The 25,806-nt window shown below is 36.5% G+C and overlaps 1 protein-coding gene and 2 long non-coding RNA genes across 3 annotated transcripts in view; 2 read left to right on the forward strand and 1 right to left on the reverse strand.

Moving 5' to 3' along the window:
• Positions 1-25,806, forward strand: part of cd44b (CD44 molecule (Indian blood group) b) — a 176,085-nt gene that overhangs the window by 33,054 nt on the left and 117,225 nt on the right. The window lies entirely within an intron of this gene.
• LOC127507847 (uncharacterized) lies at positions 4,119-5,498 on the forward strand. Its single transcript, XR_007928481.1, has 3 exons — positions 4,119-4,254; positions 4,579-4,715; positions 4,823-5,498. It is a non-coding gene; the product is annotated as an uncharacterized LOC127507847 (long non-coding RNA).
• LOC127507845 (uncharacterized) lies at positions 17,299-23,337 on the reverse strand. Its single transcript, XR_007928479.1, has 4 exons — positions 22,302-23,337; positions 18,921-19,081; positions 18,070-18,827; positions 17,299-17,729 (listed from the first exon to the last, which is right to left on the reverse strand). It is a non-coding gene; the product is annotated as an uncharacterized LOC127507845 (long non-coding RNA).

The following is a 25,806-nucleotide window of genomic DNA, read 5'->3' on the forward strand; positions in this document are numbered from 1 at the left end:
CATTAAAAGGAACTTAGCTGAAACATTCAGAGATGAATGAGAGTGAAATAGCCGGCTGTGACGTGGATGCTTGATCTTCTCTTGAAATGCTTCTTCATGCGGGAAGTGCAGATCCATCTGAACTTGTTCCTGAGTCAGTCATATTAGTATAACTCAGCGAGTCCATGTCTAATTGCAGCGATGCGAGAATCAATGCTAACTCAGTCACTTCCAAATCAGGTGGCTTATGATCAATGCGGCGAATTCGCGTGTAGGTGAAATCCTTGTGGGGAACGAATCCCTCTCGCTAAATTCCTGATTGCACAATTCCTAGTGAGATGATGTTGTTTTGCCATTTAATTAGCTCCTGAGAATGCAATAGCTGCTAATAATACTGAGGAGCTTATATATGGATGTTGTTATAGGCGTCGTATGAAACAATATGTTATTTGAACAATTACACCTTCTTGAGCCATCAATGTGGCAATATTTGTTTTTTAATTAATTATAAAAATTCCAAACACCACAGAAGTGCTCGTCCCCACAGTCATGTACAGAGGGAAAGTGCTTTATTTTCAGCTCAGAAACAGGTTTTTCTACCATTTCCAATACAATAATGTATAACTATCAAATATATAATGTAAATGACATAAAAAAAACCAAATGCCAAATAAATATAAAATATATAATGAATGTAGTGGTCCCTTGGTGTTGTGTCACTGGTGTTACCTTTAACAAAAATCTCTTTTGAAATAAAAAAATCATAATTTCATATGAAGCTTTTAGTTGAAGTCACTGGTGTGACCTACTTTACCTACTTTAAAAAACTAGAATACAAATGGATTAAATTACTTAATTTAGTGAGTATACCATGATTGACAACATGTGGATTGATACCTTGCAGCAGCCATTTTGTAAAATGCATTTTTCATGAAAATTGTCACTGGTGTTACTGTCACTGGTGTTACCTGTTTATAGATAAACTTTATTTAAAGCTATTCATTAAGTTCTTTTGCATAAAATAGCACTAAGATTACATGATTCTAACTTTTCTTTCTCACTGTTAATCCTCCTTTGGGCAGGTATGGCTAAATTAAGGGTATATGGCTAAACTGAGTGCAGCTGAGAAGCAGCGACTTTACAGACAGCGTATTTTACAGACATTTTTTAAATGTTGTTTATGATATTTTACTGACTGCTTTCACTAAGTGTCAATGATAAGTCTTTGATTGTATACCAAATGTAAAAATTTAGTCCCATCCACTTAATTCTAGTTGAAGAATAAGGATCTTTGGTCCTATGTATACGTCACTGGTGATTCATTGTGTCTTTGGTGTTACTGTTTTTTTGTCTGTCACATTAAATAAAATGTGTCATATGTGACATGGTAATAATTTTACATCCATTGAATTCTGCTACACTCAAGAATTAAGATGTAAAGGATTGCATCATTACTTGTTTATAACTGTTTTTCAAATATTTTCATTGTTATAGCAAATAAATGGTTGCGCAATTGAATTAACATCATTCAATCACACTCTTAACTAACCAGATTAAAATAAATAAAAAAAACACATAATCTCCTTATTTTTTGCATTATCATTATTATTCTGTAACTCTGACTGCATGTGCTGAAAAAATTGAGAAATAATATTTCATAAAAATGCCAGAGAAGTAAGGTAACACCAGTGACAAAAAAAATGGGTCTTTAAATAAATGCACAAAAAAAAATTAAAAATCATTAAGCTGTCATTTATGTGTATTCATAAAGTCAAAGGGTAATATAATAATGTGGTCTAAGTTTAAATGTTAGAAAAAGAAATACATTTTAAGACATTTTGTCATACCAAAAGTGGACGTTTCTGTAGAATGACCCTTATCTTAAGGTGTCTCCAGTTACATTTCTCAGACTGTTGACCCTCCATTGTTGGACAATGTAGCTGTGGCTGAATGGAGTAGAGGTGTGGGACGTCCCAAATTAAACATACAAAAAGAGACGCTCAAAGATTTGCTCAGCATGCACTTACCGCTGGCCACTTTGGGTGAAGTGCATAGCATTTCAAGATCAACCTTATATAGGCGAATGAAAGTGGAAAGTCCCTGTCAGGAGCAACCATTCTGATATTTCAGATCATGAGCTTGTAATATGAACGTTAACCCGGGGTTTAGGAATGTACAATGTGAAACGTCAGCTTATGAATACCCAGGATTAATTGTTAACCCCGGGTAAATTATGAGCAGTGTGAAACGTGAAGCAAGATAACCCAGGATTCCGTTTACCCGGGGTTTAGAATGACCCAGGGTTACCTATCTCAAGTGCAAATTTATTTTAAATTGTAATAGTATTTCACAATATTACAGTTTTTACTGTATTTTGGATCAAATAAATACAGTTTTGGTGAGCAGAAGAGACTGTTAATGTTAAAAACATTAAAAAATCTTACCAATCCCAAATTTTTGAACGGTAGTGTAAATGCTGGCTTATTTTTTTTTGTTGTTGTTGTTTTTGATAGGTGGTTTTTGGGGCTGTTGATGGCTTTTCGAGGAAGGTGAATATTTATTCATCAATCCCTTATTTAATCTGTATACCATTTCTCTTGTATAGCTTGCATAATAATATACAACCATTGGGTCACACTCCTGAACAGATCTTTTACCTGGATGTTGCTGGAAATAAGAAAGCCAGAACAGCTTTTGGGTTTTTCATGGATGGAGTGAAAAAAAAAAAAGGATGGCAATCAAGGTATGCAGATTATACAGAATGATTCTCACAAATCTTTCACAAAATGGTCCCACTGATAGTAAAGTCCTTATGACTACACTTTAGACATTTCATAAGGAATCGAGCAAAAGAGCCACAAAACGTACAGAACTTTTTGTTCTTTCAAGGGAACATTGTTAATAAAGGATCTGTATAAGATCCTTTTCCATATAAAAACTACTTTACACTTTTTACTGTAGACAGGGTGTCCGCGAGGCACTGACAAGCATTAAAAGTCATTAAATGGATTTTGTGAAAATTAAAGCCTTAAATGGCATTTAAAAAATTATTACATTTTACTCCTACAGGCATTACATTTTTTTTTTTTGTTAATTAATGACAAAATATATACATTGGTGCGATACACATGCAGAACCAGTTTGGTAATTGGGAGCTGGAGGAGTAAAACTGGTGCGTCTCAGACAGAAGGCTGCATCAGTGTTGCCAATTTAGTGACTTTTCAGACCCCTTTAGTGACTTTTTTTTTCCAAAAAAGTGCCTAGCGACTTCTTGGACAAACCTTATCTAGCGTACACTCGTTTCCTGTGTGTACATTCATTCTATGAATCACACGTACGCACATCTGAGAAATTATCTTAAGATCAAATTTTGGTTTCTGCACAACATTTTGTTTATTTATACCCTTTTAAAATGGGAACTACAGTAGCATATTTACACCTGGATATCAAATAACAGCTTATACTATGTTTTTAGTCCATATCTTCAAGCTTAAGTAGGAAATCTTGAAATAATTCCATGATTTTTGACTCTTTCACTTGTTTAATTGAACCATTTGGGTTCATCTCTGGGGCCAGGTGGGATAAAATGTAATGGGAGTCAACCTAAACACCAAAAAGAAAAGCATAAAAATGGATTTTAATATTTGTAATTTGTGTCATATTAAAAGAAAATAACTACAAAATATATAAATAAATGCTCAAAACAGTATTTCATACTTTGTCATCATATCCTGTGATCGTGTCACTCCTGTGGTTTTCTCTGCATTACTTTGATAAGATCGTATATCTCAAAGCTGTGAGCAACCGGCACCACGGTTTATGCAAGAATGATGTTACGAATACCTTGTTACTCGTAACATTAGAGGTAACACAGAGATCACCACTAATCAAAATGGTCTTGTTGACAGAATTTCATTAGATACAAGTTCTCTGTTAATTCTTGCCCATTGGTAAATTACAGTAGTCAACATTTGAAGTGGATCAAAAAAGTTCATCAAAGTTGTCCTAAGAAGAAGGTTTTAGGACAACTGTGATGAAAGGTTTGGATCCACTTCAAATGTTGACTACTGTAGTTTGCTGGAATAACTGTTATCATGTTATAAATCCACTGACAGATTGGTTTTTTCTCCAAAATTCAGCTTGTTAATATTTATTAAAGGTAAAATTTTACTTGTAGATTGAAGATGTATCTGACCTGTCCACCTACACAAAAAAAATCCTGGACTGTGGCTAAACTTGACCAACTGACACTGTCCACAAGAAAAGCATATTAAGGTAAGTCAGCGCTGAGAAAAACATTTTTCGTTGTTATTGTTCATTCACATAAGCATCAACTCTTAACATCAGTACAATGCATGATGTGTTGTAATATGGTTTTTGAAGCAGATGAAATTGAGCAATAGCACTCTTGCAATTATAGACTTGTTTGATGGGAACTATGAATCTTTTTATATAGACAGACTTATACATAATAGTAGTTATTTAAACAAGGAATTAATTTCAATAATACAAATAACTAGTATCATCTGTTTTTGAATTTTGAATGCCCTGCTTTTAAATATGAAGCTTTTTTTTTTGTCTTTATTTTTGTTTTTCCAGAGCTCTTGCTTTACATATTACAACAAAACGCACCCCAATGCTGCAACAACTGCGCGAGAGCCTTGAGATATACGATCTTATCAAAGTCTCACAGAGAAAACCACAGGAGTGACACGGTCACAGGATATGATGACAGAGTATGTAGAAATACTGTTTTGAGCATTTTATATTGTAGTTATTTTCTTTTATGCCACACATTACGAATATTAAAATCCATTTTTATGCTTTTCTTTTTGGTGTTTAGGTTGACTCCCATTACATTTTATCCCACCTGGCCCCAGAGATGAGCCCAAATAGTTCAATTAAACAAGTGAAAGAGTCAAAAATCATGGAATTATTTCAAGATTTCCTACTTGAGCTTGAAGATATGGACTAAAAACTAGTATAAGCTGTTATTTGATATCCAGGTGTAAATATGCTACTGTAGTTCCCATTTAACAAAATGTTGCGCAGAAACCAAAATTTGATCTTACGATCATTTCTCAGATGTGCGTACGTGTGATTCATAGAATGAATGTACACACAGAAAAGAGCGTATGCTAGATAAGGTTTATCCAAGAAGTCGCTAGGCACTTTTTTGGAAAAAAAGTCAGTAAATTGGCAACACTGATGCAGCCTTCTGTCTGAGACGCACCCAGTTTTACTCCTCCAGCTCCCAATTACCAAACTGGTTCTGCATGTGTATCGCACCAATGTATATATTTTGTGATTAATTATAAAAGCTATATTCAAAATAAACTGATTAAACATTAATTCTAATTTCAAAACACTGTATGGGGCAAGCTTTGACAGAGTGTAGCAAATTTGCTGAAATTGTCTACTGTAGAAACCTGCAGTTTCATTGATTCATGTATACCAAAGCATTATTTCTTACAATGTTCACTCTTTACTTTACTCTTATGAATGTTTTTAAATGCATACAAGGCTAAATAATATAAATTTGTATTTGGTGTACATTTCTTAAAAAAAAAATAAAATAAATAAATTTCTTGTGGTCGAAGCCACAAACCATTTATTGTGTTCCTCATAGCTTATCTGTATTTTTCATGTTTTCTCATTGAAGGCAAAAAACGTGTATTAGTTCAATTACCTTAAGAAATCAAAATCAACTTAATAAATTACATTTGAGACAAACCTGATAGCAGGATTTCCTTTTTATAGTTTTGTCAAACAGCACATCTCTATCTACATAGTTTAAATTTAAGACAACACATATACATAGTAGGAGTGACCCTGAATAGTCGACGATTCGATGCTTCGATAGGAGGAGCCTGATTCGACTACCAATCTCACAGTCGAATCTTCAGAGGTGTTATGAGAGGAGATATGGGGTGCTCAATATCTGATACAGAGACGTACCGGTTCTCTCCCAATAGGTTAACCTATTATGATAATGCTATAAATAAAAATGTGAAAAGAAAGAAGCTTTTAATACATATTTTTAATGTGTGTGAATAAATCCAACCACCCCTGTGACAGATTTAAGTTTCACTTCCATGATCAGTGACCGACAGAGGGCATCTTGGCAGCAGGGATTAAATCTTTAACAATGTCTGGGATAAGAAAATCTAAAGTGTTTAATTGGATGCACTTTGAAATGGTAAACGATGATCCAAAAAACGTAAGATGCAAGTTGTGCCAACAGCTCATGTCCTACTACTTAACAACGACAAACGCTGTGACGCGCTTCTGCCGGCCAACGTTAACGAGCTGACTAGCGCTATTTGAAAAGACCCAGAGGTACACAGGCAGATCGCGTGAAAGACTGGATTGTTTCTCTCAATCAAGTAGGGTACAAGTGATTTTAAAACATTTCAGCCGGTTCTAATTTGATTTTTGGATGCTGTGAATGTTTAGCTAAAAAGACTGCCACTCCAGTTTAGCGTTTATTGCCTCTGCACACTGTAAAAAATGAATGTGATTTTAACAGTAAAATATTGTAAAAATGCTACGGAAAAAAATTGTAAAAAGGTTAACAGTATGTTCCCGTACTATATACAGGGAAAAACTGTAAAAGCTCTTACCAGACATTTTATGTAATTTTCACAGTAATGCTGTAAATTTTATAATTTTTAGAAGTAAAAAAGAACAAATCAATGTATAATTTACAGTCAAAAACTGTAAACTGATATTCCCACAATTCCCTGTGTGACACTCCACATTTGAAAGTATTTTGTTTAAAAAATCATGTTTCTTAATAGTTTTTGTTATCAGTTATGTACATTAGGGTTTTATGTTACATCTTCTGTTGTTTAATGAATGTTTATTGCATTACATAAGTGTTGTGGGTTACCATGATGGTGTTTTGCGTTTGTGTGAATGACTCTTTGCACCTTCTTTATATTAGTATATAATTCAGCTATTTAAAATAGTATATAAAAAGCTATTTGTGATGAACCCTGATTCTTCATGTGGCTTTCTCTTTTACCACCTGCATTATTATGGTGGTGTCTGTATATGTTAAAGGTACAAAACAGATTTTAGTAGTAGTGTGCATTGTTGAATTTACTGGTTTACATTCATATTTTCTTGTTTGTAAATTACAGTTTTATACTGTAGAATTTACAGTTTGTTCTGTAAATGTGTTTACAGTTTTTCTGTATTTTTTACAAAATTATTCTGGCAACCACAGCTGCCAAAATTATTTTGTAAAAACTACGGAATATTTTTTACAGTGCAGTTAAAAAGACAAAGTTGACAATTCTGGCTATACTTTCGTTATTTTAATAATTTCTTTAATTTTAATTTATTTACTGATTACTCTGGGTTATCTAATTTAACTATTTGTGGCTTGTGTTTTGAATATGTTCCCCTGCACTTTAGGCATTTTGCACTTGACTTGATATTTATGACTATTTTTTAAATTATTTTTATTTATTAGAACGATATATTCTGTTCTAATTCAATTCTATAAATTCATTTTTGTTTGTTTTTGGTGCATCGATGTTGTGCTGTAGAGTTAAAGCTTGCTCGCACAGGCAATTTAGCTGATTTAATTCGATTTGCCGACATGTGAAATGCATATCTGCAGTTATTATTTAAATATATTTTAGGTTTATTAATCCAAAATGTTTGTATTAATTTTCTTCTATATCTTTGTGTGGTGTTCTGTACAGCGTGGCTGTGAATGTTTATCCACACTGCCTTTCATTTGTTTAAAAAAGATAAAAATCATTGTCAGTTTCGTCTATCACTTGACAGGCACTTTGGTCGCTTTATTAGAAAGTTGTTTCTCTGTGCTGTTTGTGAAAGAAAATAAAAGTTGTCTTAAAGGGATAGTTCACCCAAAAATGAAAATGTCCCCGTTTTATAGCTCGTTCAAAACAACCCGCATACATTGCGAAAAGACCGACGAGCAGAGGGGGCTGTGCAGCTACACTTGTTCGCGCGCGCGCCGCTACTTCATGAGGAACGTAATCTGGATCTGGACCAGAGCAAAGTGCCATTATCGTCAAATATCAAAATAAACATCTTTATCGGTTTCAAGGTGGTAACATACTAACTATTCATGCTAAATTAAAGTAATGCTGTTTGTATGTTTTATAACAGGGCCTCAACAGGCTGCGAGATTGTTTTGCACAATTTTAAACGTCCACAAAAGTTCCGCAGTCACGACGCAGCAATTTCCACACACACGTCTTAACTACGTGGTGAAGGTACACTCAGATATGAATAAATAAAAAATAAATTAATACACGTACTTTGTGTTTAAAATGTAAAATCATAGTTCAAAAAAGTTAAAAGTTATAATTTCTGTATACAGCAGCTAAAAACAGCTTGTGAAAATTAAAATATTAAATTCAATAATGTTAAAAAATATTTGTTAAATACTGTTTTATATTTATCTTCTTATATTTATGTTGTTTTATTTTTGTAATGTAATGTGCTTTTGTAAAGTCCCTGTTTTTTAATAAATAGATAATAACAAATGAGATTTTGGTGATATTTTGACCTCTCAAATAGGAAATGTCCCCAGTTTCCATTTCAGAAATCAAGACATTATATAACAGCTTCAGGTTGTGTTTTAGTGTTGGTAACATGTCTCACATTGTCCCACACGAAACTAAGTAATCGTCCCACATTTGGTTTGTTTGATGGTGGTCACCCTATCTAGTGGACTGCTGATTTTCAAGCAAAAATCTGACATTTCTTGTAAAATCTGACATTTGGGGGAAAAAACACCAGTCATTGATTACAAGAACAATCACCTTACAAAGTATGTTTTGTTTAGCTTGAGCCATGCAAAATCAGGCTCTGACACAGATGCTTGCAACATCCCAATATTCCAAAGCTCATTGGGTGACAGATTTCCCTCCGTTCGCAGGGGATGATAGTTCCACATCTCTGTGAAATGCTGCAAATCTGTGCATATTCTGGGGATGAAAACATATCCCACACAGAATAGACAGGTCAATGAATCCCTCCTCTTCCAAGCTGTGGAGCACATTGTAGTAACTTGATGTTACAGCAGTCCAAACATCAGCCAGAAAAGTGTGAGGTGCTGATTTAACTGCAAAACATTTTAAAACATGTTGCATAAAAAAAAAAAAAAAAAAAATCAGATGTGTTAAAAAAAAAAAAAAAAAATTAATTTCTTTATAAGAAGAATACATTAAAGCGTTAGTTCACCCAAAAATGAAATTTCTGTCATTAATTACTCACCCTTATGTTGTCCCAAACCCGTAAGATTTTTGTTTGTCTTTGGAACACAAATTAAGATATTTTTGATGAAATCCGAGGGTATATGATCCACACATAGGCAGCAACGACATTGCACCTTTTGAGGTCCAGAAAGGCACTAAAGACATCGTCAAAACCGCAACGTGACTTCAGTGGTTCAACCTTAATGTTATGAAGCGATGAGAATACTTTTTGTGCGCAATAACAAAACAAAAATAATGACTTTAACAAATTCGTCTGTCCCTGCTATGCAATTTTCGTTGCAGAGCTTCAGTGTTTATGTCTGAACGTGGGCTCAGTATTGGCCAGCTCCTGCTTCAGCATCATACGTATGTGTCGTGCTGATCACCTGACCAGAGCCGGCCAATACTGAGCCGCCATTTGGACGTAAACACTGAAGCTCTGCAAGGAAAGTAGCGTATTTTTGTTGCTTCATAATATTAAAGGGTTAGTTCACCCAAAAATGAAAATAATGTCATTTATTACTCACCCTCATGCCGTTCCACACCCGTAAGACCTTTGTTAATCTTCAGAACACAAATTGAGATATTTTTGTTGAAATCCGATGGCTCAGTGAGGCCTCCATAGCCAGCAATGACATTTCCTCTCTCAAGATCCATTAATGTACTAAAAACATATTTAAATCAGTTCATGTGATTACAGTGGCTCAATAGTAATATTATAAAGCGATGAGAATATTTTTGGTGCAGCAAAAAAACAAAATAATGACTTATATAGTGATGGCCAATTTCAAAACACTGCTTCCTGAAGCTTCGGAGCTTTATGAATCAGCGTGTCGAATCAGCGTTATGAATCAGCGGTTCGGAGCGCCAAAGTCACGTGATTTCAGCAGTTTGGCGGTTTGACACGCGAATCATGATTCGACACGCTGATTCAATATATAAATAGAAACCCATACTCAGAATTTATCCTCTGCCTTTAACCCATCCAGTCACATACATTAGGAGTAATAAACACACACCCGGAACAGTGGGCAGCCATTTTTTGCTGTGGCGCCCAGGGAGCGAATGGGGGTTAGGTGCCTTACTCAAGGGCACCTCAGGCATTTCCTGCCGGTTTTGAGATTTTCTCTAACCATTAGGCCACAACTGCCCCCCAAATTCTAGGGGAAGGCACGAAAACATTTTTGATTAGAGCTGGAGCTGAATTAGGTAGATCTCCAGAAACATGATTGGGCTGATTTGCAGTATAATAGGTTACAATGTTCACCTTTCTGCTTGCCTCCGGAGATCTTTAAATTTTTGTGCCATGCACACCTTAATCTCAGAGTCTCCAGTGCCAGGGTGTTTCTTTTTGACATGGTCTGTAAGAAATAAGAGGCTTCATTAAATATTTTTGTGTTTCCATTTGCACAAATAGCAAAAGAGAAACTCCACAATAATGTTTTCACAACTTTCAAAAATAGGATAAAATAGAGTGATTGATAACGGCAGTTTATCAAGAGAGAAAGATGTCATTTTTACCGTCACTCCCATAGCTCTTATATTTGAAACACCCTCACAGCAGCGTTAACTAATTTTTTGTAATTTGATGCAACAGTAATGTAATATTAGACATAGTGTAGGGCTGTCACAATATCAGATTTTTCACACCATGGTTATTGTGGCCAAAAGAATTCACAATATATCAATATCTATAGAAACCTTTAAAAAAAAAAAAAACTAATCAGTCAAATTCATCTTTATTTTGTCTTTTTCATTCTTTTTTTAAGTCAGTGAATCACACCATTGCATACAACAACTACACTTAAGGGTAATCAGATACTGATAAACAACTGATAAACACAAGGCACAGTTATTTTTACTTTTTGCATTATCTGTCTTTAGCAAATTTTTATGAAGGAAGATAAGGCCTGTGTCTCAATGTGCATACTATCCATCCAAAATAGTATGCGACATTAGTAATATTCAGTACTATTTAGGGCGGATAGGGTGGATAGTATGCACATTGGGATGCAGGGAAGCATTTAGTTTATCTGATTTCAAGCTGGAGTAAAAAACACTGCCTGAATGTATCCCGAAGAACTGAAAAGACTTTCTGATGCACATTTTAAAGACCATGCTGTGTGATTTTATTTAGAGGCAGAAATTATATTATTTATAGTATTATATACAGTGATAAAGGCTATATAGATTAGCATAGCATTACAACTCCTAGCGAAAAGGGACGTGCCTTAGTTCACGTGCAAGTGATCGCGCCGGCGCTTCCATTATATTGTCTGCTTTATTTGTTTCTTATTTATTAAATCCAGGCAATTGGTTGATGAAACATTGATTAAAATTAAGATCCAATTTATACAAAACGAAAATCACTTTAAAGAAAGGCTTTCTACAAAACAAAACTTAATAAAGAGGTCAAAATCATGTATGACCCATTCCATGTCTCTCGATATACTGCGCATCTTATGATGTAGCTATCCTATCTTACTCGTGCTGTTCACTTTTCATAATCAACATAGAATAAAAAAATAACATTATACTATTTAAAGATAAATATGAAACTAAGACGACTTTCGCTCACATGCTCTGCTGTGCAGAGAATCTCCTCTGTCTAATCAGATGACATGATTTTGCACGGCAGTAGCAGCTGCACATTCTGCATCTTCTTCTGTTTCATGTCAGATGGCAACGTTAAGGTGCAATACCGCCACCTATTGTACTTTGGGATGTCAACCAGTTACTGGCGCTGGATTATTTATGTGTTATATTATCATATGTATTATTCATTTTAAATATCACGGTTATCACGATATATTGTCAGACCCTGAATTAACACAATATCGATTTTTCATGTTTTAAAGGGAACCCCTGGTGTTAAGACTTGTATGGCTTAATATAACATAAATGATGTCTCTAACTGAAATATGTAGTAGAAAACCCATCATGGACAATGGGCGGTATAGTGTATAGTGTTATACACAGGGATGTAACAATACATCGATATAGATCGATTAGGGGTGGAACAGTTCAGATTACTCATAGTTTTTATCACAGTTTTAGGGTCATGGTTTCGATAACTAACTACAAGGAACAGCACAAATAAATATCTGAAAAACCTGTAAACCTGTCGCCTTTGGCTTGCTTAGTTGGGGACACTTGACATTTGATATATAACAGTGTTTTGATCTGCCTGCATTGACACCATTGTATGCGAACTGAACTGAGCTGGATGATGACATCACTGTTTACTCCAGTGCCGATATAGATAAATTAACTAAATTAATAACTATTGATTCTTACATCGGAATGAATCAATACTGAATTTACTTAAGATGGATAATGACACCATTTTCTTTAAGAGCTGCTGTGCAGACAAAATTATATACCAGTTTTCACTGTAAAGCTGCTTTGACACAATCTGCATTATTAAAAGTGCTATATAAATAAAGGTGACTTGACTTGACCTAAAGCATTGTTTATTTTATTTGTATCTTAGCTCTCATGTATCTAACAGCTTTCAGGTACAGAAATTGAATAAATTAAACAAATATAAAATAACACTGCAAATAAACTTCTTTGAATAATTAAATAAAGATGAAACATTATTGAAGTTACAAAAGCTATTCAGTCAAGAGTGATTTCTACGTCTTTTTGTCTTCATCGCTTCGGGTTCGAGTTCTCTTTCACGTCTTACAGATGAATGTTTAAATTGGCAAGGTTTAAATGAGTTCAGTTTAAACACAGATAGCAACGTGAGATGTTCAGGTCTCACCTGTGCTTGTGCGATATCAACACCCGGGTGATGACGGCGTAAATGACTGGACATAGAGCATCTGGGTCGCTGCACATTTTTTAAAGTCGAATTTAAGGCTTTTTAAGACCTTAAGAAATAAAATTATAATTTCACACTATTACTGTTTTACTGTATTTTAATCAAATAAATGCAGCAGTGGTAACTGGTGAGCATAAAAGCTTTCTTTCAAATACATTACAAATCTGACCCTAAACTTTTGAATGGTAGTGTATGTTTGAGGTATCACTATGGTTCATAATGTCTAAAGATGTCCAACTGCACTGCCATCAGCATGGAAAAATCTGGGAACATAAACAATTTATCACAGAGCCAACAATATTTAGTATACAATGTCATGTTTATTAGAAATAATCTATACATTTTTAGGTTTACTTATTCAGTAATGCTCATACAGTGTCACTTATGTTTGGACGTCAAAGCCTTTTTACCATTAAAGATCAAACAAGTTTGAAATAGTTTCGTGTTTGGAAATGTTTACCATGAAAGATCAAAGTGTTTGAAATAGTTTCAGCCCATTTTCACTCTCCATGTACATAGGGTTGCAAACGTCTGGAAAGGAAAATAAGGCACAGTCCTGGTTCGTTATAGGAAAATAAGGGACACTCAGTGTATTTGTACTGTACCACACAGTGTATGTCATTTCTGTATCTGCAGTTAAGTATGTGTATAAAAGATGTATAAAAGGTTCTCAGATATAAACACATTTAGGTAATTTCGTGTCAAAATCAACCAAATTTCAGAAACTTTCCCTGCTCAAATTTTTGATTTTCTTTTTCTTTTCTTTTTTTCCTGAAGACAAACATAAATGAAGAAGAAAGCCAAACTATTAAATGTAATGGATTTACTGAGTAATCCACTATTTTGTAGAGGGGGTCAGAATTACGATTTTCACCTGAGATTTGGAGTCAGATTACAAGGGGGTAAAATGACTTTAGAACAACATATTTTACACAGAGATTGGTAGGCCTGTTAGTTAAATCTGTTGACTTTAGCAATCTTTGTTGCATCATATGCCAACAGTTCAAAAATGGCAAAAAGCCCTTCTTGTGTTTTTCGCCCAAAGTTTGCATTTCTGTAACTCATATTACAGATATCTTAATATCCTTTTAGATTCTAATTCTTAAACTTTTCTTTTCTTAATTTTTAAGGCCCAATATGGTTCATTTCCAGAGATAGGGATCTCAATGCGCCTCCAGGAGTAAATTGGTACACATTTTCAATGGTCGCACATTTTTCTGAAGAACAAATAATGTTGAAACTAGAAATGTATCTCGTTTTTTTCTATCAACACAATTGAACATTCCTGTTTGAGTGCCATAAATAGTATTTTTCCAAAGTTTGTGTGCCTGTAATTCTAAAAGTATTAAAGATATCTCAATATATCTATATATATATATATATATCCATCTATATTCTCATTCTTAAACTTTTCTTTTGTAATCTTCATTTTAAAGGCCCTACAATATGGTTCAATCCCATAGATATATTGTGGCTTCATGTTTAAATATTTTAATTTTACCCATTTTCTATATATATAGCTACACCAATGGATATTAAACATCAACCTCTATTAAAAAACATAATTTAAAAAAAATGTCAGGAAGATAGGCCGACATAGATGGCATAAAATTTGAAAGCATAATAACTGAACATCTTTAAAATATCAGCCAATAAATCATTTTTTTTTTTTTTTAAATAATGGCACTTAAAAGTTTAAACTAAATGTTGTTGCAACGTGTATGAATAAATGAAAATGCATTTTTTATTTAAAGAGAAGTAGAGAACTGAGAATTAGCCTAGTATGGGCTGCTTTTGATGCTTGAGACTTTATTATTTTGTGTTTCAATAATGAGGTCCAAGAATAGCCTAGGGCGTAACATGTTTTTTTTCTCTATTTCACAACATTAGCAATAATGAAAGACGACTTCCCTTTTTGATCACGTCTTCCCTCATGTTTTCTTGCGTGGCTGAATGTTGTTGAAATCAAAACGCGAACAGTGAAAGGGATTTGCCGTTAGCGCGAGACCCGCTCGCTGTAAAGCAGGAGCGACCCGCCGGCAGAACAGTCTGCTTAGTCTTAAAGCCTTCCGCAAACGGCTATGTTCACAAATTTGTCTCAAAGTAATGATTAATTCTCAATTTAGAGCGTATGCCTGAGAATACGAGACAAACTTCATTGATGCCTTAAATACGGGACGATTCTGTATTATACGGAACGGTTGGCAACCCTGCATGTACGTGACGTCACCGATTAACCGTACAGTCCATACTTTTAGGTTAAATTAATTAGCTTACCTCCATTCATTCATTGAGAAATTGCCAACAAAACCTTTACAAATCTATCAAAATCTCTCATCTACACCAGAGCCATAGAGAGAGAGAGAGAGAGAGAGTTGCGACAACGGAAGTTCAAAACGCTTGATCGTCACGTGATTCATGTACACTCAGATAGTTCCAGGAAGTGCTTTGGCGGGCAATTCAAATTGATAGTCACAACTGCGATTTTTGGTAATTAGTAGTCAATAAATGCATTGATTTTCAATAATTTTATTACACATCTACATGTGTAATGTCGCAATGTTCTTTTTAAAAGATAAAATCCGCTAATATTTGAGGATTAGTGTGTTCAATAACCATTACCTTTGCCTTGTTAACATATTTTAGGCTAACGTTAACTTGGATTGAAACGGGTTGCTGTTGTTTTTTATGTTCATTGTGTTTTCACTTATCTCATGGTAACTAATGTCATCTTTATGACTTTCAGATAGGACAGACAGACTGGTTACAGGTGATTGTCAGCTCGCACCACACAATGAGTCAATGAACTAGCAGCAACAGCATGATGTTAAGTGTGATGTCTTCATCCATTACCAATAAGTGAAAAATAAAATTAAGTGAAATTAATCTTAATGTTTACAATTCTTACGATTATATATAGTAATATATAATTTGTAACAGTCTTATTTTATATATGTTGTAGTGCTTAATAATGCAGAAGTGTGCTTGTTCTGTTTTTTGACATTTGCAAACATTATTTTATTGCGGCTTATGTATCCAACTTCTCCCACTGCCATCAAAAAAAAAAAAAAAAAAAAAAAAATTGATTCTCTCATAACTTAAAGCAAACATTCTTTGTAAAATTCTGTTGATCAATAAGTATAATGCCTATTTATGAATATATTAGCCTACTTTATCATATTTAATATGCAAATTTCTAGGGTCTATAATTTATCAATATCGCCAACGCTTTGCTGAAAAACCTATCGTACACAATCTACTTCATGCCTATGAATAATCAAGTTGCTTCAGTACAGTCATTTTTTTTTCTTACATTTACTTTATAAGTATGAACTATCAATCGGAGTACAGAAGGCATGAAGTAGATTGTGTACGACAGGGTTTTCAGCAAAGTTTTGTTCATATTGATAATTTATTCGCCCTAGAATTTTGCGTATTAAATATGATACTGTAAACAAATGTATTAATAAATAGGCATTATACTTACTGTTCAACATAATTTTACGAAAAATGTTTGCTTTAAGTTATGAGAGAATAAATGTTTTAAAAATCTGGCTTGCCAATTTGCATTGCCAAACAAGCATTTTTTTCCAATTAATTTATACCACCAAAGGAGCGATGTATCCTGGAGATACAAATATTAAAATAAACAAATAATTTTTTTTTTTTTTTTTTTAAATATCATGACATTTTATTATTTATGTCCTAACTAGATGGAAAATAGCAATAAACTAATTTTCTGATACCTCTTCATGGTCTTGCCCTTTTTAGAGCTGGTATGAAATATATCTGTTGCATTAAGTTATATGAGTTTTCAATATAAATGTATTCGGAAATATTGTTTATCACTTATTGTTTAGCAGAATATGTTACAAAGAATACTTATAAGTTATTAGAGAATAAAATGTTTTGAAATTGTTTAAAATGTTTTAAAAGTTATTGCCAAACAATAATTCTGTTTGCAGTCAATTTATACCCCTAAACTGGCAACGTATCCTGTGGGATACAAACATTAAAATCAAAATTAAGTCATATTTTGAAAAAAAAAATGATCAAGTTGCATTATTTGTGTCCCAATAAGATGGAAAATAGCAATAAATTAATTTTCTGATGTCTCTTTATGGTCTTGCCATTTTTATAATATATAATTCTTACAATACTTATTCATATATACATAAAATATTCAAGTTTAAAATAACTTAAACATCTGTTTGTACACTTATATAAACGTATATTTTATGCGTTTTGACTATTTACAGCAATTTATTTATGAATACATTTCTAATAAACTGAATAGCATGCCAAGCATTTTGTCTGTCTTTCCTCCAAGTTGTCCTTGCATAATCTCTGCCATGGTTTGCTGTGCTGCATGGGGATGCTCCAATTGCTCGGAGAAAGGAGTGCGAATGTTTGGCTTCCCCACTGGCATGGAGAGGAGAAAAAAAATGGCTGGCTCAAGTCAGCAGGAGCAATCTTAATATAAATAAAAATTACAACAACAAAAATTTGTGAGGTAATTACATTGTATTTGCACTTTTTCACATAGACCACCCATTGGGAAATTTTGTTAGGTTTACTAGAAATAAGGAACAAGCAAATGCTTGCAAAACCCAGGGAGCGGAGACTCGTGGAGAGTGTGTCTCATTGCAGGGAGTCATCAGCTCCATGTGGTTCTTGTGCTGAAAGAGAGATAAAAGAGGAGTAAAACACAGGAAAAATGGTTAGACACCTACATATGGGAAATTGCTCAGAAAAATGAGATGTAGTCTTTGTTCCTCAACTTAAGTTGTTGAACTTCATTAGTTGTGATCATTAACAGCTGATGTTTAAAATGTATGACAACTCATCAGTTACTGATTTGATATGAATTCATATAGGAATAAATTCATACAAGTTGTCTCATGTTCTGATTTGTATTTTAACTATCTATAAAGTGTTCCCTATTACTGTGCCTTTTAACGACCATGTGATATATACAGTATGTGGGTAGACAAAAATTTGTTGTGTGTGGAAACTAACCTCAAGTCACTCTGCAGGCACATTTTGAGGCAGACCAATTTGTCATGACCAAAAAGTCTAAGAGTAGGCTGAGACCAGATGCTATTCCCTCCATCTTTGTGCATCGTCCTGTGTTCAAAAAGAGGAGGGCCCCTGCACCACGATACACCCCTAGACCATAGACATACAGCACATAGCTGCTGATCACAGCTAGTGTTACAGGTGACATATATATATATATATATATAAAAAGTATGAACTCTTTCTAATTGTAGTAATATTTCTTATTTTGAAGTGATGTGATCCATGTATTCTGCCTATATCAGTTTCAAAGGCTGAGGAAAAAAGCGATGAGAACACTCAGAAAAGGGAAAGTGACAGTGAAGAAAGAGAGGACATGGCTAAGGAGGCGAGACAGTGGAGGTGACACTATCCAGTCAGCCAGCAGCAAGTCAGCATACCAGTGAGCCACCAGCCAGTCACCAGGGTCTATTAAAAAATTAAAGAGACAAGAAAAAATATCCAAAAATGCAAAGGCTGCACTAAGAAAAATAAAGAATGCAAATGCAGCTCTCAAGAAAACAATGAAAATTAGGGACACAAATTTAAAGAAAATGTTCTCAAAAGACCAAATTAAGGCATTAGGTTTACTGACCACAAAAGGGATGAAGTGGAGCAAAGACACAATTAAAAAGGCAGTGAAAATTCGCTTTGCAGCCGGTCCAACAGGTTACAAGACCCTACAGGAAATGCAGATTCCCCTGCCATCAATCAGAACCCTGCAAAGAAGGATGGAATGTATTAAATTTGAGCCTGGTGTGTTGACAGAGGTCTTTGATTTCTTAAAGCTGAAGGTAGATAGATTGGCAGACCTTGAAAGGGAGTGTGTACTGTCCTTGGATGAGATAGCAATCACTCCAAGTGTGGAGCTGCACATGCTCACAGGCAAACTCTATGGTGATGTCACTTTGCCAGGTCACACAGGAGTAGCAACACATGCTTGTGTGTTTATGTTGGCTGGAAACATAACACGCTGGAAACAAGTAGTGGCATATCATTACAGTGGCAATTCTACCAACGGAGCAGAGTACAGGCCAATAATTACCGAAATAATAGAAAGGGCAGCATCCATAGGGCTACATGTGCTACTTCTCCACCAACCAGCACCCAGCCAACATCACTACTCCTCAAACCTCAACAAAAATTTACCTCATTAAGAAATAAAGTAATAAAAAGGCTAAGACAAGCTAAAGCCAACTTCTTCATTGATACTATTGAAGAGGCAAGAGGAAATGGGAAGAAGATATGGCAAACCATCAACAAGCTGATTGGCAGAAAACAGAATCATAACAATAAAGATTTAGAGTTGAAAATAAACACTGAATTAGTTACAGATCCAATCATCAGATCTACAGAACTAAACACCTTCTTTCTAGACTCTGTTTATGAAATAACTCAACTTTTTAATTCACCTAGTTATTCTATTTGCTCCATTAATTATTTTTTGCCGATTTTCTGCAAATAACAAATAACTCAACCTACCAGCACCCAGCCAACAACACTACTCCTCAACCTACCAGCACCCAGCCAACATCACTACTCCTCAACCACTACACCCAGCCAACATCACTACTCCTCAACCTACCAGCACCCAGCCAACATCACTACTCCTCAACCACTACACCCAGCCAACATCACTACTCCTCAACCTACCAGCACCCAGCCAACATCACTACTCCTCCACCTACCAGCACCCAGCCAACATCACTACTCCTCAACCTACCAGCACCCAGCCAACATCACTACTCCTCAACCTACCAGCACCCAGCCAACATCACTACTCCTCAACCACCAGCACCCAGCCAACATCACTACTCCTCAACCTACCAGCACCCAGCCAACAGACACTACTCCTCAACCTACCAGCACCCAGCCAACATCACTACTCCTCACCTTACCAGCACCCAGCCAACATCACTACTCTCAACCTACCAGCACCCAGCCAACATCACTTACTCTCAACCTACCTAGCACCAGCCAACATCACTACTCCTCAACCATCAGCACCAGCCAACATCACTACTCTCACCTACCAGCACCCAGCCAACATCACTACTCCTCAACTACCAGCACCCAGCCAACAATCACTACTCCTCAACCTACCAGCACCCAGCCAACATCACTACTCCTCAACCTACCAGCACCCAGCCAACATCACTACTCCTCAACCTACCAGCACCCAGCCAACATCACTACTCCTCAACCTACCAGCACCCAGCCAACATCACTACTCCTCAACCACTACACCCAGCCAACATCACTACTCCTCAACCTACCAGCACCCAGCCAACATCACTACTCCTCAACCTACCAGCACCCAGCCAACATCACTACTCCTCAACCTACCAGCACCCAGCCAACATCACTACTCCTCAACCTACCAGCACCCAGCCAACATCACTACTCCTCAACCTACCAGCACCCAGCCAACATCACTACTCCTCAACCTACCAGCACCCAGCCAACATCACTACTCCTCAACCTACCAGCACCCAGCCAACATCACTACTCCTCAACCTACCAGCACCCAGCCAACATCACTACTCCTCAACCTACCAGCACCCAGCCAACATCACTACTCCTCAACCTACCAGCACCCAGCCAACATCACTACTCCTCAACCTACCAGCACCCAGCCAACATCACTACTCCTCAACCTACCAGCACCCAGCCAACATCACTACTCCTCAACCTACCAGCACCCAGCCAACATCACTACTCCTCAACCTACCAGCACCCAGCCAACATCACTACTCCTCAACCTACCAGCACCCAGCCAACAACACTACTCCTCAACCTACCAGCACCCAGCCAACAACACTACTCCTCAACCTACCAGCACCCAGCCAACATCACTACTCCTCAACCTACCAGCACCCAGCCAACATCACTACTCCTCAACCTACTACACCCAGCCAACATCACTACTCCTCAACCTACCAGCACCCAGCCAACATCACTACTCCTCAACCTACCTACACCCAGCCAACATCACTACTCCTCAACCTACCAGCACCCAGCCAACATCACTACTCCTCAACCTACCAGCACCCAGCCAACAACACTACTCCTCCACCTACCAGCACCCAGCCAACATCACTACTCCTCAACCTACCAGCACCCAGCCAACATCACTACTCCTCAACCTACCAGCACCCAGCCAACATCACTACTCCTCAACCTACCAGCACCCAGCCAACATCACTACTCCTCAACCACTACACCCAGCCAACATCACTACTCCTCAACCTACCAGCACCCAGCCAACATCACTACTCCTCAACCTACCAGCACCCAGCCAACATCACTACTCCTCCACCTACCAGCACCCAGCCAACAACACTACTCCTCAACCTACCAGCACCCAGCCAACAACACTACTCCTCCACCTACCAGCACCCAGCCAACATCACTACTCCTCAACCTACCAGCACCCAGCCAACAACACTACTCCTCAACCTACCAGCACCCAGCCAACAACACTACTCCTCAACCTACCAGCACCCAGCCAACATCACTACTCCTCAACCTACCAGCACCCAGCCAACATCACTACTCCTCAACCACTACACCCAGCCAACATCACTACTCCTCAACCTACCAGCACCCAGCCAACATCACTACTCCTCAACCTACCAGCACCCAGCCAACATCACTACTCCTCAACCTACCAGCACCCAGCCAACATCACTACTCCTCAACCTACCAGCACCCACCCAACAACACTACTCCTCCACCTACCAGCACCCAGCCAACAACACTACTCCTCAACCTACCAGCACCCAGCCAACATCACTACTCCTCAACCTACCAGCACCCAGCCAACAACACTACTCCTCAACCTACCAGCACCCAGCCAACAACACTACTCCTCAACCTACCAGCCCTCAGCCAACATCACTACTCCTCCACCTACCAGCCCCCAGCCAACATCACTTCTCCTCCACCTACCAGCACCCAGCCAACATCACTACTCCTCCACCTACCAGCACCCTAACATCACTGACCCACAGCCTATAACATCATTGGTCCTCACCCTGCAGCACTCATGATGCACAGCATCACTGCAGTGTGATTCCTTAAATTATTTATAATATATATTTCATATTTAGTTTAGTATGATTCCTTATACAAAACAGCAGTACAATACGCATTTAGCACAATACTTTATTACTGGCTTATTTGAAACATACCTTTTGTTTTTATTCTCACCATGGTCCCCTCAGCTATCCTGACCTGCATCATCACTGATGCTCCATCACAGAGCAGTCCTGTAGCATCACTAAGCCTCCATCTATCAGCACCTAGTGCATACACAGTATGTTATTGATATACACATGTTTAGCATGATTACTTCTATAATACAGTAGTATAGCACAGTTCTGGTAGTTAGTATGATTCCTTTTTCAAAAATGCTCCCTTATTTTAAGACTGTTTTTTAACCTTGTTTTTTTCAATCTCATTTAGGTCTATCAACTTTCTTCTGACATCAATCCAAAAATTCAGCTGAGCTGAAATATAGACAGGTAATAGTTAATTGAATCACAATGCCTAAAACACTAAATGTATATCGGATGCTTTTTATTATTAAAGAATTTTATTCTTTAATACACGTGTAATAAGGAACAAACTTGGTATCCTCAGTTTACCACTTTACACCCACCCGCTGTCACACGTGCCCAAACGTTATATTTAACCAATATGTAACTTTCCATACCTTGCAAAAAAAAAAAAAAAAAAAAAAAAAAAAATTATATATATATATATGTTTAGAATCCTTTTCTCTAATTCCACAATGATGGATGAAACGGAATTAAAATAACAGATTTAACTATTAATACGGTGTTTGATACTAACTTTATCCAGTAGCCGATCCTAGCCTAATCTGTAATCTGATAACATCACTAATCTAATTTAATGATGAATAATCTACACAAGCAGGCTTTAATGTACAAGTTATTTTGATTCAGATGTACTGATAATATACAATCTTATTGTTTAAACGGATCAGACGATGGTGCTGTCACAGTCATTACTGTTCTGTAGCTTCAGATCACACACTGAATCACGCATGCGCAATATCATCAGCTCATCGGTTCTCAAATCGGACACGTCCGAAAGAAGCGGTTCTCGGTTGTGTACTGGTGATCCGAAAACCGTTGCAACCGATTCTACTCCAGAACGAGATTGAGATTCAAGAACCGCGAGAGCGATTCAAAAGGAGTCGCTTGTTTGCTCGCTGTAGTTTGATTACGTCATTTTTTTTAAATCTTTATATCACCTTGTTTAGAAATTAAGTAAGCTGTCCATGGATTATTTATGAAACAAATAAATGTTTAGTTTGATAGTTTTACAAACAATTAATTGTTTCCAATCTTAAAAAAAAAAATAACTTGCACAACTGCACAACTTTTGCTATATTGCTTTTTAAATAACATTAATATAGAAAAGTAATTTTGTAGAACTATTTCTGAACATTATAACTGATCTGTGTACAAAATATGTTCATGTTGGCATGTAGTTTATTATGTACAGTATGTACAGTATTTTGTATGTTATTAATCTGTTATGGTGTATTTGGAAAAGCACAATAAACTTTTTGTATTTTGAATTAAGTCATAAATATTTCCAGTATGTTTTATATTATCTCACTTTCCGATGTTCAACAAAACTTGACTAATGTACTTTTCATTCTCTTGAAAAATTACACGCATGCGCAGTATCATCAGCTCATCGGTTCTCAAATCGGACATGTCCGAAAGAAGTGGTTCTCGGTTGTGTACTGATGATCCGAAAACCGTTGCAACCGATTCTTGACTCGAGAACGAGAACGGTGACAGGCCGTGTACGTTCGTTTGTGTACGGCGCGCATGCGCACTCATATCAGCTGCTCTGCTGCTCGTGCTCATCATCAGTTCTCTCTTCACCGCAGGTAAAGTCAGTGTACTGTTGGAGTAACTGAATAACTCCGGGATGTTGGTTTATTTCGAGAGGTAGTGTCAGGCACGTCAAAAAGTGAGTAACTTTAGTAATTTGTGGATTAGTGTTTGCTTACTGGAGATGCGAACTATTTGGAACGATTCAGACCGATTTGATGAACTGGTTCGACCGGTTCACTGAAAAGAACCGGTTAAAAAGAACGATTTGTTCGCGAACCGAACATCACTACCGGGAACTATTGAGAGGCTCCACAAGCCGCCATTACTGTATTAATCTCTCTCTATTGCTCTGATCCATACATAAGATATATGATTAAAAGCCCAAACTTACATAAACGAGTTCACGTCTAAAGTTAACCTCTTATAGTTAAGGATAGCCTAACGGTTGAGATGCTAACGGACTTTTTCGAAGACACTAAACCATTTCTATAAAGTAAATATTCAACGAAAGCCAGTCATTTACATTAAAGAAAGTGTCAGGAATATTTGTATGTACTATTTGTGTAATTTTAGGTACTAAACTTACCTGAAAGTAATGAAAACGACAGTGAGAGACGGAGCTCGCCGCTTGTCAGTTGAGAGGTGCCGCGCCGTTTCCATGGTAACTCCCTCCGCCACAGTTCAAACGAAGAACTCCAATGATCACGCGCACGCTCATTAAAAAAACGTAGAAGTCACGCAGAATTTACATAAATGTAGATTTGAAACATTATATTACATGCTGATGGAGTGAATTAATTGATAATCAGATAAAATGTCCTGAAACTTGATAAATTATTAAGTGGATAGTAGGCCTGTGCTACATCAAACTGTAAATAGAATAAGAATATGAAAGTAGTATTGAGAATGTAAAACAATGTTTTAAGTCAGTTTATGTATAATATAATATAATATAATATAATATATTAGCTTTAGAAATGGTAAATGTGGTTTAGAAAAAAAACAAAAAACAAAAATGAAGGCCATGATGGTCCGACTTGATTTAGCCCAAAAAACAATGTCGAAATGACGTCTGGTGCTGGGTGGGATGTGGTGACATATTCACATGTGGTGATATATTTACATGTGAACATATGTGGTGACGTGGTGACAAATTCACATGTGAACATATGTGGTGACAAATTCACATGTGAACATATGTGGTGATATATGAATATAAATATGTCACCACACATGTTGTCCACATGTGGTCACATGTGATCACATGTGAAATTCATGTGTTTTTCTGTAAGGGTATATACAACACGCAGTGTTTCCGTGACTGTCCAAAGCAGGCAAATATGAGTATGAGATTGGTTGTCAGTTGCTACCTAGTTGTAACATTCTAACACTGCATCGTACAAGCTTGGCACCGCAATACAGGGTTAACAGCGCAAAAGCGGTGCTAACCTTGCTCTGGAGCAGGGTTTCATGACCCGGGGTAAAAAGCGGTGCTAACCCCTCATCTAAATTACAAATGCGAAACGTTCCTTTACTCGGGGTTAAAGGGTTAGTTCACCCAAAAATGAAAATTAAGTCATTTATTACTCACCCTCATGTCATTCCACACCCGTAAGACCTTAGTTTATCTTCAGAACACAAATGAAGATATTTTTGATAAAATCCGATTACTCAGTGAGGCCTGCATCGCTAGCAAGAACACTCCCTTTTTCAATGGCCAGAAAGCTACTAAAAACATATTTAAAACAGTTCATGTGACTACAGCGGTTCAACCTTAATGTTATAAAGACGAGAATACTTTTTGTGCGCCAAAAATAAC

Source organism: Ctenopharyngodon idella, chromosome 24 (assembly GCF_019924925.1).
Source record: "Ctenopharyngodon idella isolate HZGC_01 chromosome 24, HZGC01, whole genome shotgun sequence".
NCBI classification, from domain to species: Eukaryota; Metazoa; Chordata; class Actinopteri; order Cypriniformes; family Xenocyprididae; genus Ctenopharyngodon; species Ctenopharyngodon idella.